Below are 13,606 nucleotides of genomic sequence, written 5' to 3' on the forward strand. Positions count from 1 at the left end.
CCCTCTGCATTCTGTTTCCAGCCATTTGCCTATCCACCTTAGTAAGTCTCCCTCTATTCCGTGACTTTGTAATTTCCTGAGAAGTCTTTTGTGTGGAACTTTGTCGAATGCTTTCTGGAAGTCTAGGTATATTATGTCCACTGGTTCCCCGTTATCGATAGATTTGTTTACAGTTTCAAAGAATTGTAGTAAATTTGTCAAACATGACTTCCCTTTCCTGAAGCCGTGTTGACTGGCTCTCATCAGGTCGTGTGTATCCAAGTGCTATGCTATCTTTAATCAGTGCTTCAACCATCTTTCCAGGGACAGACGTAAGACTCACCGGTCTGTAGTTGCCCGGTTCTCCTCTTGACCCTTTTTTGAAAATTGGAGTGATGTTCGCTATCTTCCAGTTGTCCGGTATCTGACCAGTTTTTATTGACAGGTTGGCAAGGTTTTGCAGTAGTTCACCGATTTCCACCTTCAGCTCCTTTAATACTCTCGGGTGAATTCCATCCGGTCCAGGGGACTTGTCACTTTTAAGTTTGTCGATCTGGTAGTATATCTGGTCCAAATCCACTTCTAATGTGGTGAGGCTGTCCTCTATTTCTCCCTTGAACACTTTCACTGTTTCAGGTATTGATCTAATGTCCTCCTTCGTAAAGACAAACGCAAAGAAGGAGTTCAATCTGTCTGCAATATGTTTGTCTTCTTTGATGTACCCTTTTCTTCCCTGGTCATCCAGCGGACCCACTGCCTCCTTTGCAGGTTTTTTCCCTTTTACGTATCTAAAAAAGGGCTTGAAGTTTTTGGTCTCTTGCGCTAATTTCTCCTCATAGATCTTTTAGCATCCCTCACCACCTTATGACATTTCTTCTGGTCTTTATTGTGGCTGTTCCAAGCTTTGGTAGTTCGTTCGCGTTTCCATTTTTTAAAGGAGTCCTTCTTTTCTCTTACGGCATCCTTCACCTCTTTAGTAAGTCATGCTGGTTCTCCCTTGCTTTTATTTTTCCGTCCTTTGGATATCTGCGGAATAAAGAGATTTTGTGCTTCTGTGATAGTATTTTTCAGTAGGGACCATGCCTGATCCACCGATTTAATTGCGTTCATCCTTTTCTTGAGCCGTTTTTTTTACCACGGCTCTCATGCTATCGTATCTTCCTTTTTTAAAGTTGAGGGTTGTGGTTAAAGTTTTGATATGGTTCCCCTTCCTGATGTCGAGTTTAAAGTTGATCATGTTGTGATCGCTCATTCCTAGTGGGACCGTGACTTCTACTTCTTTAGTCTGACCAGTAATGCCATTTAGTACCAAGTCCAGGGTGGCATTCCCTCTCGTCGGCTCTGCCACCATTTGATCTAGGAAGCAGTCTCCTACCATTTCCAGGAACTTTATTTCTTTGCTGCAGTTTGAGGTTCCCCAGGTTCCAATCTATCCCTGGAAAGTTAAAGTCTTCCATGATCATTACATTGCTTGTCTTACATCCTTGTTTGATTTCCTCTATCATTTCTGAGTCTGTCTCCTCCGACTGTCCTGGCGATCGATAATAAAGGCCAATTTTTGTGTCTGTACCATTGTTTCTAGGAAGCTTGCATAATAAAACATGTTGCCCAATGCTCAATGCTATTTAGCCATCTAAGCATAGCTCCTGGCTAGAAATATAGTAGTAAATCAGATAACCACAAACATTCAGTGTGACATAGCTGGCTTTATTCCACTGAATATCCCAGTTACTGACATAACCAGTCAGCAGCAGTATTCATTGGCTGACTGGCTAAGTTTAGCAGCCAGATAGGCCTATCTTTGACTGCTATGACTTAGCCAGCTAGCTGATGAATATCAGCTTGGCTTCTAAGTCAACCATGGTTGAAAATAGACCATAAATTCAATGCTAGTTACTGTATATGGCCCTAGAATTGAATTTCCAGCTTCATAGCTAACCACAGAAGGTAGCAGGACTACCTCCTCTTGTCTGAAAATCTGCCCCATGGACTTTGCTTTATTATTAGTCTACAACAGTTCTCATAAACAGCACCAAAGGGGGTGGGAAAACTGGGCATTTCTCTTGTACCTAAAGAGAAATGAGCATGAAACAAATAATTCTATAAAGAAGGGGCTAATACCTATGCAAAATATGTGTAACTGACTATCATGCCAGTGTCTATGCGAAAATGTGCACACACATACGTGCAATGATATTCTGTAAATGTGCACTCATTTTGTAGAGCAAATTTTAGAGGTAGGATATGTATGGGTGTAGTTTACATGTGTAGCTTATGTGCATATCTCTGGCAACTAGGTATACACATTCCAATGAGCTCTCTGGCTAGCTGTTTTCACCTAAATGCATGTACCCAATTATGCAAGTATAGTACACCCCCGCAAATTCACGGTCTGCGATTCACAGACTCAGTAATTCATGGGTTTTTCCATGCTAGCATTGCCAATCTCCCCTACATATGGTCCACCATCCTTCCACCACCTAGTCTCCTTCCCAGACCACTGGACGTGATCCGTCAGCTCTCCTTCAGACACCCTCTTCCTTCATCGCCCATCTCATGTCCTGCCTTGCTGGAAACAAGAAGCAACCTCAAAAGAGGTTGGGACCCCAGAGAAGGGAATGATGTGGGTGATCTCGAGATGAGAAAGTACAATACAGGGTAATTTACAGTATTCACAGTTTTTTGAAATTTGCAGGGGCTCTGGGAATGTAACCCCTATAAATTTGGGGGGAATACTATATTGTATAAAAGAAAATATTTTCCTTTACAGAACAGGCACCCACAAAGTACCTTTGAGATACTTGATTCTACATATCCCTTTATAGAAAAACACTCCAAATGATAGGGGAGATATGGTACCCAGTTTCCCAAAACTTTTTATTTGGCAAGAAGCAAAAGAGATTTTGTTCATTTTTCTTATAATTCATCTTAAAATAAAATTAGAGTAAAAAAATTGGTTGAGATTTAATATTTTATTTCTAAACAAAATCTCATTTCTATCACTAGGCTCTCTGACTACTGCTAATGTAACTCTCTGCTATATTAGACCAGAGGAAGTATGTTGTTACTTGTAGAATTGATGAAGACAATTACAAGAGATAGAATAATATATGCATATCTGAGACTATGAAATTTCTGAAGAAATGTGATTCTGAACCAATTACATAATAAACGATCTGGAAATTGGAACGATAAGTGAGGTTATTAAATTTGCAGATGACACTAAACTGTTCAAAGTTGTTAAAATGCATGTGGATTGTGAAACATTGCAGGCAGACTTTACGAAATTGGAAGACTGGGCATCCAAATGGCAGATGAAACTTACCCCCTCTTTTACTAAGGTGCACTAACCGATTAGCGCATGCTAATCAAATAAGTGTGCACTAAATGTTAACGAGTCCATAAACTAACATGCATGCCTTAGCGTTTAGCACATGCTAAATAGATTAGCACGTGCTAATCAATTAGTGCACCTTAGTAAAAGAGGGCCTTAATGTTGACAAATGCAAAGTGATGTATATTGGGAAGAATAACCCAAATCACAGTTACCTGATGCTAGGGTCCATTTTGGGGGTTAGCATCCAAGAAAGGGATCTGGGTGTCATTGTAGATAATACAATGAAACCTTCAGCCCAATGTGCGGCGGCAGTTAAAAAAGCAAACAAGATGCTAGGAATTATTTTAAAAATGGATGGTTAACAAGACTAAAGATATTATAATGCCTCTGAATTGCTCCATGGTGTGACCTCACCTGGAGTATTACGTTCAGTTCTGGTCTTCTTATCTCAAGAAAGATATAGTGACACTAGAAAAGGTTCAATGAAGAGCGACCAAGATGATAAAGGGGATGGAACTGCCTTCATATGTGGAAAGATTAAAAAGGTTAGGACTCTTCAGCTTGGAAATTGAAGGATGAGGGGAGATATGATTGAAGTCTACAAAATCCTGAGTGGAGTAGAATGGGTACAAGTGGATCAATTTTTCACTCCATCAAAAATTACAAAGACTAGGGGACACTCAATGAAATTGCAGGTAAATACTTTTAAAACCAATAAGAGGAAATATTTTTTCACTCAGAGAATAGTTAAGCTTTGCCGGAGGTTGTGGTAAAAGCAGGTAGCATAGCTGGTTTTAAGAAAGGTTTGAGCGAATTCCTGGAGGAAAAGTCCATAGTTTGTTAAGACATGGGAAAGCCTTTGGTTGCCCTGGATCAGTAGTATGGAATGTTGCTACTCTCTGGATTTTGGCCAGGTACTAGTGGCCACCATGAGAACGGGCTACTAGGCTTGATGGACCATTGGGCTGACCCAGTAGTGAATCCACTCCCCCACACAATTCTTATGTGTTTATATTTAGACAGAAGAAGCACTTGAATGAGGTATTCAAGTGCTTGGAGCCTGCAACAAAAATGCTACTCTGATCAGTCCTACAAAGGAGATCCATTGTGCTTTTGAAATATCATCCCAAGAACAAAACCCATTTCCTCACTTGGTTTTGGCCTTTTACCATCCTGTGTAGCAGCTGTTTGTACCTTTATTATCTGTGGCAAAGATTAAGGCTGTACATATAAGAAGTGCAGCTAGGTAAGACAAGGGTATACTTTTTTGCAATAATGAGAACAACAATTGAAGCTAATTTTCTTCACCCAGTGTCAGGATCTTACTGAGCTGCACCTGTGTCAATTATTGAGTTGCACCTATGTCAATTATCCTCCAGTTGCTCTTTTCCCCATCTACTTGCCATCATCAATCATGAGGGAACAGAGGGCTTGGAGCAATTATTGATATAGGCACTCTTATTGGTATTGGATTATGCTAGTGCACAATTAAATTATGCACAAAATAAATAAGGATATTTTAATTGTAGACATCAAAGTATGACTAAAATATAATGCTGAAAATTAAATATATATAAAATTCAAATAGTTCATTTTCCTTTTGTTTAAAAGTCTTCATAATGTGTATTTATCCATAGGCAGCTAATATGCTACATATCACTCACCACTTTGGCTGGAGATCTCTCCTTCTGGACATGGAATACAGTCATAGCAGCAGACAGGCTTTTCTTTACTGGTTGACTTCCTGAAGCCAGGAGGACAGCTCTGGCTGCATTTAGACTGTGGAGGTACCTAACAATGAGAAATAAATTGGAATATTTGGATAATAGTTTTTAAAATGCAGTGTTTCTCAAATTGGTATGATTCTTGAGGATGCCACTGACTTTAACTGGAGCAGAAATAAAATGAGGCTTATGGGGATCACAGGAGGAATAGGGACTGGTATATTGGTGCAGGATAAGCTGGGTGAGACCAAGCAGTATAGAGAGAAAGGGAGGTGCCAGAGGACCACCAAAGGAAGTACATGCAAATAGATCTCATGCTTATTTATTGGGGAAATCCTGAAAATCCAATTAGATCGAAGCCCTTGAGGCCTGAAGAAGTCTTCCTATATCAAGGTAAAATATTATTTATGTAAATGAATGGAGTTCTGCATAGAAAGCTAGCAATCATATTACCAATATTAATGAGTGAAATATGTTGACACCTACCAGACAGGACTTAACTAAGATCTTGAATTTCTTTCCTACGACAAAGACATTTAAAACTGCTTTGCAACCTCTCTGTCTCCTGCTCACCCACCCAGCCCTCCCTCTTCCTTTGAAACTATCCCTGAAATGCTTCATGTTTTCCTTATATATATGCACTCTTTGGAGGAATTTTCAATCCTCAACATTATCAAGATATAAATATTGCTACTCATATTGATCTCAATCTGATTTTTAAGGTTCACCACTCTGTTATATTGACATAAGGTTGAATTTTAGCAGTCAGTAACATTGCAGAATTTCTTCTCACAATTGATACATATCATATATATTTGGTTGGCTTGATGTGTTCCATTAATGGTAGAATATTACTTGAATCTGACCTTTGTGAATCCACTCCCCCACACAATTGCCTTCTCATTGATGGTGAAATCCTGCCCTGGGAGAGCATAAGGGTTATAACTTCCAACAACCTCATTTGTTTGTGTCCCATTGGCTAGATACACCATATTTGTAATTTCATAACCAATAGAGAAATCACCATTTTCATCAAAAAAACTCTCTTCACCCAGAATGTTCTTGAAGTGGACACTCTTCATATGACGATGAAGCTAAAGAAATGAGGGATGGATTTTCAGTAATGTCCCTAAATGCCAGGCTATTCATATACAGTAAGTTCATATTAAACCAAACAGATTTTCTTTTTTTTTAAATTATAAAATACAGCATTTAAATAATGTTGAAAGTAAATATATAGGAATAAGGTAAACTTAAGGGGGATGAAACTTGATATATAGATTTTTTTCTATATGGTTACAAAGTGGTTTACATATTTTAGATAGGTACTTATTGTGTACCTGGGGCCACCAACTAGACCTAATTACCTTTTCACAAAAAGAAGTCCCTGACCCAAAGATCTAACATAGCATAGAGGCCTGGAAAGAATGCATCTGGTCAGATCACTACATTTATAATTTTGATCTTTATTGGCAAAAAAAATCACCCCAACCAAAGTATAAAAGAAAAAACCCAAAACCCAGCCACAATCACCAGAAGAGGAACTATAAACCCAATAGAATTCTGGACCCACTAAGAATTACAACTCAGAATGGAGGAAACACAAAACTTCCCAAACAGATGGACAAAGTCTAGCAAAGAAATATTAGATCAAATAGCACCGTTACAAACATACAAAAAGAAAGAAAGGGAACCAAATGAATGGTACGACTCTGAATTACTAACTCTAAAACAGGAACTGAGAAAAACAGAAAGAACCTGGCAGAAAACAAAGAAAAAGACAAAATTCACTGGAAACAAAAAATGAAAAACTACAAAAATCTGATCAGAGAAAAGCGAACAACATACTGTGCACAAAAAATAGGGACACCCAAAACAAATAGCAAAGAACTATTCAAGTTGGTAAACAAACTAACAGACACCACCCAAATCATGCTACAGAATAATGAATGTACACCCTCAGCAGAAACTCTTGCCATGTTTTTTAAAAACAAAATCTTAGATGTAAGAACGATAATACCTTCACCCTCACCCAACTTCGATTTCCAATCAAAACCCCACGAAAAAGAAACAAGAGTAGACATGCTCTGGAACCATTTTGAACCTCCAAACTGGCACCAATTCCTAACCTTATAGAACAAATATACCAAATCAAACTGCCTACTGGACGTATGTCCTTCGAAGACCATGACAGCAGCTACACTAGATTTTAAAAAGGATCTTTTTAACTGGATAGCAACCACTCTCACTGAAGGAACATTCCACGAGGAAATGGGACACATACTAATCACACCCATTCCAAAAGACCAAAAAAACTCACTAGCCCTAAAAACCAACTACAGACCGATATCAAGCATCCCCTTATTCACTAAGCTGCTCGAAGGATTGATAAATTTGGAGCTATTAGGCTATCTAGACAAATTTAACATCCTCAGTGAACACCAATCGGGATTTAGAAAAGGTTTTAGCACTGAGACAGTCCTAGCCTCGATCCTTAATCACCTATATGGCTTATTCAGCAAAGGAACAAGTGCTCTGATTTTACAACTAGACTTCAGCAGCGCTTTCGATCTTGTTGATCACGAAATAATGCTACACTGCCTAGACGGAATAGGAATTATGGGAAGAGTAAGAAACTGGCTACAGGGTTTCCTAACAAAGAGATCTTACCGGGTGATTACATTACATTACATTAGGGATTTCTATTCCGCCATTACCTTGCGGTTCAAGGCGGCTTACAAAAGATTTATAAACAGGGTTACAATGGGAGAACAATAGATTTGCTAGAGTGGTAGAGAGTAGATCTTTTGATATTTCTTTGGTAGTTAAGAACAAGGAGGCTTAACAGAAGATTTATAAGCTACAATTGTCCTTGCTATGATAGTAAAGGGTAGATCCTTTGTCTATTTTAGTGTTGTTGAGAGCACGTGAGGTTAGGGTTGTTTCAGGAATTTCTTGAAAAGTATAGTTTTTAGTTTTTTCCTGAATGTCTTATAGTCTGGGGTGGACATCAGAAGGTTGGAGATCTGGTTGTCCAGTCATGCAGTTTGAGTGGCTAGGAGGCCGTTGTGTAGTTTTGATCGTTTTACTTCTTTGATCGGGGGAGGAATGAATGGGGAATGCGTTTTTCTGTGTCTGGTTGTGGATGCTGGGATGAGGCGGTTGTTCAGGTAGGATGGGCTGTCTCCGTTAAGTGTTTTAAATAACATGCAGTAGAATTTAAATTGTATTCTTTCTTGGATTGGTAGCCAATGTGAGTTGATGTAGGCTTCTGTGATATGGTCATGTTTTCTTAATGCGTAGATGAGTCTTAAAGCTGTATTTTGGATTGTTTATAGTTGTTTGGTCATAAAGGTTGGGCATGGGAGGTAGAGGATGTTGCAATAGTCCAGCAGTCCTAGGATTAAGGATTATACTATAAGCTGGAATTGTGTTCTTTCAAAGAATTTCCAAATTTGTCTCAGATTTCTCATGATAGCGAAGGATTTCTGTATTGTATTGTTTATTTGCGGTTGCATGGTACAGCATCTGTCTATAGTTATTCCTAGTAGTTTTATGGTGGTTTGGATGGGATAATTGATTGAGTTGAGTTCTAGGTTGGCTATGGTTTGGATTTTGTCATTTTCGAAGAGAATGAATTTGGTTTTGTCTGGGTTGAGTTTAAGTTTGTGATCTTTCATCCAGGTCGTAATCGAATCTAGTGTTCAATGTAGTGTTTTTGTCATGGAGGACTTTGATTGATCATAAGGTATGAGAATGATAATGTCATCCGCGTAACTGTAGGTGGTTATGCCTAGATTGTCTAGATGTGTTCCGAGAGAGGCAGTGTATAGGTTGAAGAGGGTACACTGTAGGCTCTGGATTTTAGGAAGCCTTCAAACCAAGAGTATACTTTGTCTGAGATACCTATTGTATCCAATATTTGCAGAAGGATATTAGTGGAGGGACGTACTCAAACACATGGAAAAACCCCTCGGGAGTACCACAAGGTTCACCGCTGTCACCTACGCTATTCAACATCTACATATCATCCCTAGGACGCTTCCTAAAAAAGCTAAACCTAATCTACTACATATATGCAGATGACATTTCCATTTTAATCCCAGTAAACAGCATAACAAACGAGACCTCAGAATACATTTCTCATATTATGACCGAAATAGAACACTGGACAATAAACTTCAAGCTGAAACTAAACACAGAAAAAATAAGTCTTCCTTGCAAGCCCAACAGACAAAATTACCAATACAACGTTACATATAAAAGATCATGCATACCCGATTACTAAAACAATAAAAATATTGGGAGTCACACTAGACACACACTTGACAATGGTGGAACACATGAACATTGTAGTAAAAAAATGTTTCCTGACACTGTGGAAATTAAGGTCCATCAAAAAATATTTCGACCCTCTATCATTTAGATTACTAGTGCAATTACTAGTACTTTCAACACTGGACTACTGCAATATTGTTTATATGGGTATACCCAAAAAAACCAGAAAGGAAACTTAGGATTGTCCAAAACACAGCGGTCTGCTTGATATTTGGATTAAAAAAGAGCAACCATGTTAGCCTCTACTACAGACTGCTTCACTGGCTACCAATGGAGGCACGAATAATTTTCAAGTTCCCTTGCATATGTTTCAAGCTGGTTTGGGGACTAGCTCCTACATACCTGCTACATCACGTCATTCTATACAGCCCTACGAGACAAACCAGAAACAGCAACCTATTTGCATACCCAAGCATTACCGGCTGCAAATACAAAACCTTCCTGGATAGAACTTTTATGTACCAAGCAAACAAACAACAACACTGGTTAGACAGCTACATAAATGGATCAAGACTGACATATAATGCCTTTAGAAAAGCCATAAAAACTGCCTTATTCAACAGAATTATCACCTAAAAAAAGTATCTACACCTAACACTACATATGTCCACTCCCGCTTTTAAGTCTGAAATGTCTAACATTATATTTTGCTGCCTTTTTAAGATTATGTTTGCTGTATTTCACTGCCTTTTATAAGATTCTATATGCTGTATCTCTCTGCCTTTTTGTAAGACTCTATATATTCTTTGTGAGATTCTATATGCTGTATCCCGGACTTTTTGTAAGATTCTATATGCTTTTTGTAAGTTTCTATATACTGTATCCCGGATTTCAACATATTGTAACTCGATGACTGTCCAGCTATCTTCAGTGTGAACCGCCTAGAAGTCTCACGACTATGGCGGTATAGAAGAATAAAGTTATTATTATTATTATTATTATTTGCCCAGATTAATAAGGAGCTGCAGTGGGAATTGAACTTACAATCTCAGTGTGCTGAAGCAGATGCACTAGGCCACACATCCACTCATATATGAATAATTCTAAACCCCGTCTTTTACTAAGGTATGCAAACTAATTTAACATGCACTAAACGCTAACGCGTCTATAGACTAACAAGCACGCATTAGCATTTAGCACATGCTAATTCAATTAGCCGTGCACTAAATCAGTTTGCATGCGCTAAATCGGTTAGCACACCTTAGTAAAATGACCTAATAGTCTGAGAAAATAGGGAATATCAATAAAAAGAGAACAAAGGTCCTTATGAGAGGATTTATTATTATTAGACAATTTATTTGCAAATCCATCCAATTTGCACCTTCGATCTTTTGGATCAGAACATCTTGCTTAGATGTTTGGATAGCATGGAGATTGCTGGGAAGGTATTCCAATGTTTTCAGGACTTCTTATGTTCTTATGTTCTTAAAATGCTGTACATTTCAAGTGCATTTCAATGGAACATATGCTAATAAATGGAGTAACCCATGAGGTGTTCCACAGGCTTCTACTCACTTTCCAGTATTTCTTAATACTTACCTTGCTTCTTTGAGGCAGAGACTATCCTCTTTTAGGCCCTGTTTTACTAAGATGTGCTAATTCGATTAGCGCGTGCTAATCGGTAAGTGTATCTTAGTAAAACTGGGGGTTTCTCTTGCAGGCCAACGGTCAAATTTAGACATATTACACAAAATTCAGAATGCAGCAGTGTGTCTGATTTTTAATTTAAAGAAATCTGACCATGTCACTCCATTTGTCTACCCCAATCATATTTGAGTTGCATTTTTGTTTATTTTGTCTGGCATAATATGCATGTTGCTTCTTCCCAATGCTTATTTTTAAATATTTTTAATCTCACATCCTTACAGTATACAGAGTTTTAAATTACTAGCCGGTGTACTCAGACCTATCCTAATGTGTGATCCATATCCCTTCTTTTTTAAAATAAATTGTAGTTCAACCCTTTTTTTACCACCAATGGTTTTATTTCTTTTATATACTTTATTTTTTTTTTCTTCTTAGATTGTTATTGTATATCACTTAGACAATGTTTGATTTGTGGAATATCACATTATAATAAACTTGAAACTTGTCTTGAGCCCTATGTTCTCTTGGTGCCAATCACTTGAATCCTAGGCCCCAAACAGTCAACAGGGGAATATACTACTATTAATTATTTCTATATTGCTACCACATTATGCAGCACTGTACAGTGTCACAAAGAAGACAGTCCTTGTTCAAAAGAGCTTAAAATCTAAACAGACAAGAAAGAAAAACAGGATGTTGCTCCCAAAATTTGGAGTAATCTTGTATCATCTCTACATTTGGAACCTTCTTTTCATAAATTTAATTCATTGTTAAAAATCCACCTTTTTAGTCTGGCCTTTAACCTCGATGAGATGTAAAATGCTGTTTTTTTAACCTGTGATCTGTATTGACACAGACTTGAAGTAAATCATCCAAAAAGCATTCTTTACAATGTGAAACTTAAGAAAAATAAGAAAATTCTTTAACAAAGATCAATACAGGATCATTGTCCAATCCCTTGTGCTCAGTATTGTAGACTACTGCAACAGCCTCTACTTACCATGCCCAAGCAACATGATAAAACAACTGCAGACCGTCCAGAACACAGCTCTCTGACTCATCTACTCGCTTAGCAAATTTGACCACATCACCAATGCATACTTAGACTCTCACTGGCTACCGATAAAAGCAAGAACTCAATTCAAATTCTAGTGTCTCCTATTCAAAGTAACCCATGGAGCTGCACCCAGTTACCTAAACAACCTAAACTCAGAAAAAGTTCAGTACATTGCATTCCTCAAAATACAGTTCTTTATTCAAGGTTCAAAAGAGAAGGAAAAAGAAAATAAGAATTCCATTCTCTGGTTATCATCAAGATCTCCACAAAGAAAAACAATATCCCCTCTCTGGCTCTGATCTGAGTCCAGGGCAAACAGGCCAGCTCTCACAGAAAGCAAGCATTTTCTTAGGGCACTTTTGTTTAGTTACACAGAGTGGAGGCGAAATAGACTCCACCGTATGTCCAGGCACCTGGTCTTGATAATAGGACAATCATTTTCTTCACCAGTCCCTTTACAGTTTCAATAGAAAACCAATAAAAGTCATATCACCCAATAGAGTAAAGTTAATTCTAGTACATCAGTGCTGCCTGGTTTTGCATAGGCAATCTCCCAACCCCAGAGAGTTGAAGAAAAAGAATTGCTGAGTTCACTATATCAAGAAAAATGGCTTTTAACAAGCACCCACAAGAAACCCACCCAGGATCTTCAGTGAACTCTTCCTCTCAATTCTGGGATTCACACCGTGACTGTTGAGGCCATAAGCCCCTTCAAAACAGAAAGAAAACAACTTAGCAAACAGTTCAGTTCACACACAGCCAGCTAGGCTGTAAAGTTTTGTGCTCAGCTTGATAATTAGCACCTGTACACAAGCTTCCAGCACTGCTTCTGCCACAGTCCCAATGCAGAGCAGGAAAAAAACAAACTCAAAACAATGTTTCGTCTATTCAGTTTGCACAGGTTTAAAGTAGCAATAGCATTTAGCTTACATTCAAACAGTTTCTACACAGGGCAAACATAAAGAGAATAAAAAATCACTGGCAGGTCACTTCCACACTCATATCCATAGATTCTTTGGGTCCAGCTTCAGGCACTATGACTTCAGAAACCTTCATACATTCCTATGGGTCTCCAAGCTCTGCTGGGCTCAGTTGCTCTAGCTCTTGCTATTCCATAGGCTCTGCTTCTTGTCCTTGCCTGGCACTGAGTGCTCTCCATATGCTGCCAAACCTGCATGGCTGAAGAACAGGTTTGAGAGCTCTTTAGTTCCCTCTTTCTTCATGAGTTGTTCTGTCAGTTTATCCAAATTTCATTGTAAGCTTTTATGAACATTGACCATCTATTGAAAGTTAAATGTACAGCTCTGTGAACAACTTTCAGTGTTATAGAAATAATAACTTCTAGTAGAAGTAGTAGCCTTGGTGACACTGCTGTTTCAGTGGCCTACTCTATAATCTCATGACAAGTCAGTAAAGTAACATCAGTGGATTCTGTGTATTATACAAGTCACCTACATACCATTCCCTTATTTCTGTAAGGCAGCCCGGTGGATCAGTGAAAAGTTTAGATCTTAGGGCATGGCCCTTCATCCATCAGGCTTGCATCACAGGGTATTGAAGACAAAATGGACTAAAGGATCAATT

General features: G+C 38.4%; 1 pseudogene; it reads right to left on the bottom strand.

Annotated features, from left to right (window-relative positions):
* Window positions 1-13,606, bottom strand: part of LOC117346172 — a 56,111-nt pseudogene that overhangs the window by 5,288 nt on the left and 37,217 nt on the right.

This window comes from Geotrypetes seraphini, chromosome 12 (genome assembly GCF_902459505.1).
Source record: "Geotrypetes seraphini chromosome 12, aGeoSer1.1, whole genome shotgun sequence".
In the NCBI taxonomy this organism is placed as follows: domain Eukaryota; kingdom Metazoa; phylum Chordata; class Amphibia; order Gymnophiona; family Dermophiidae; genus Geotrypetes; species Geotrypetes seraphini.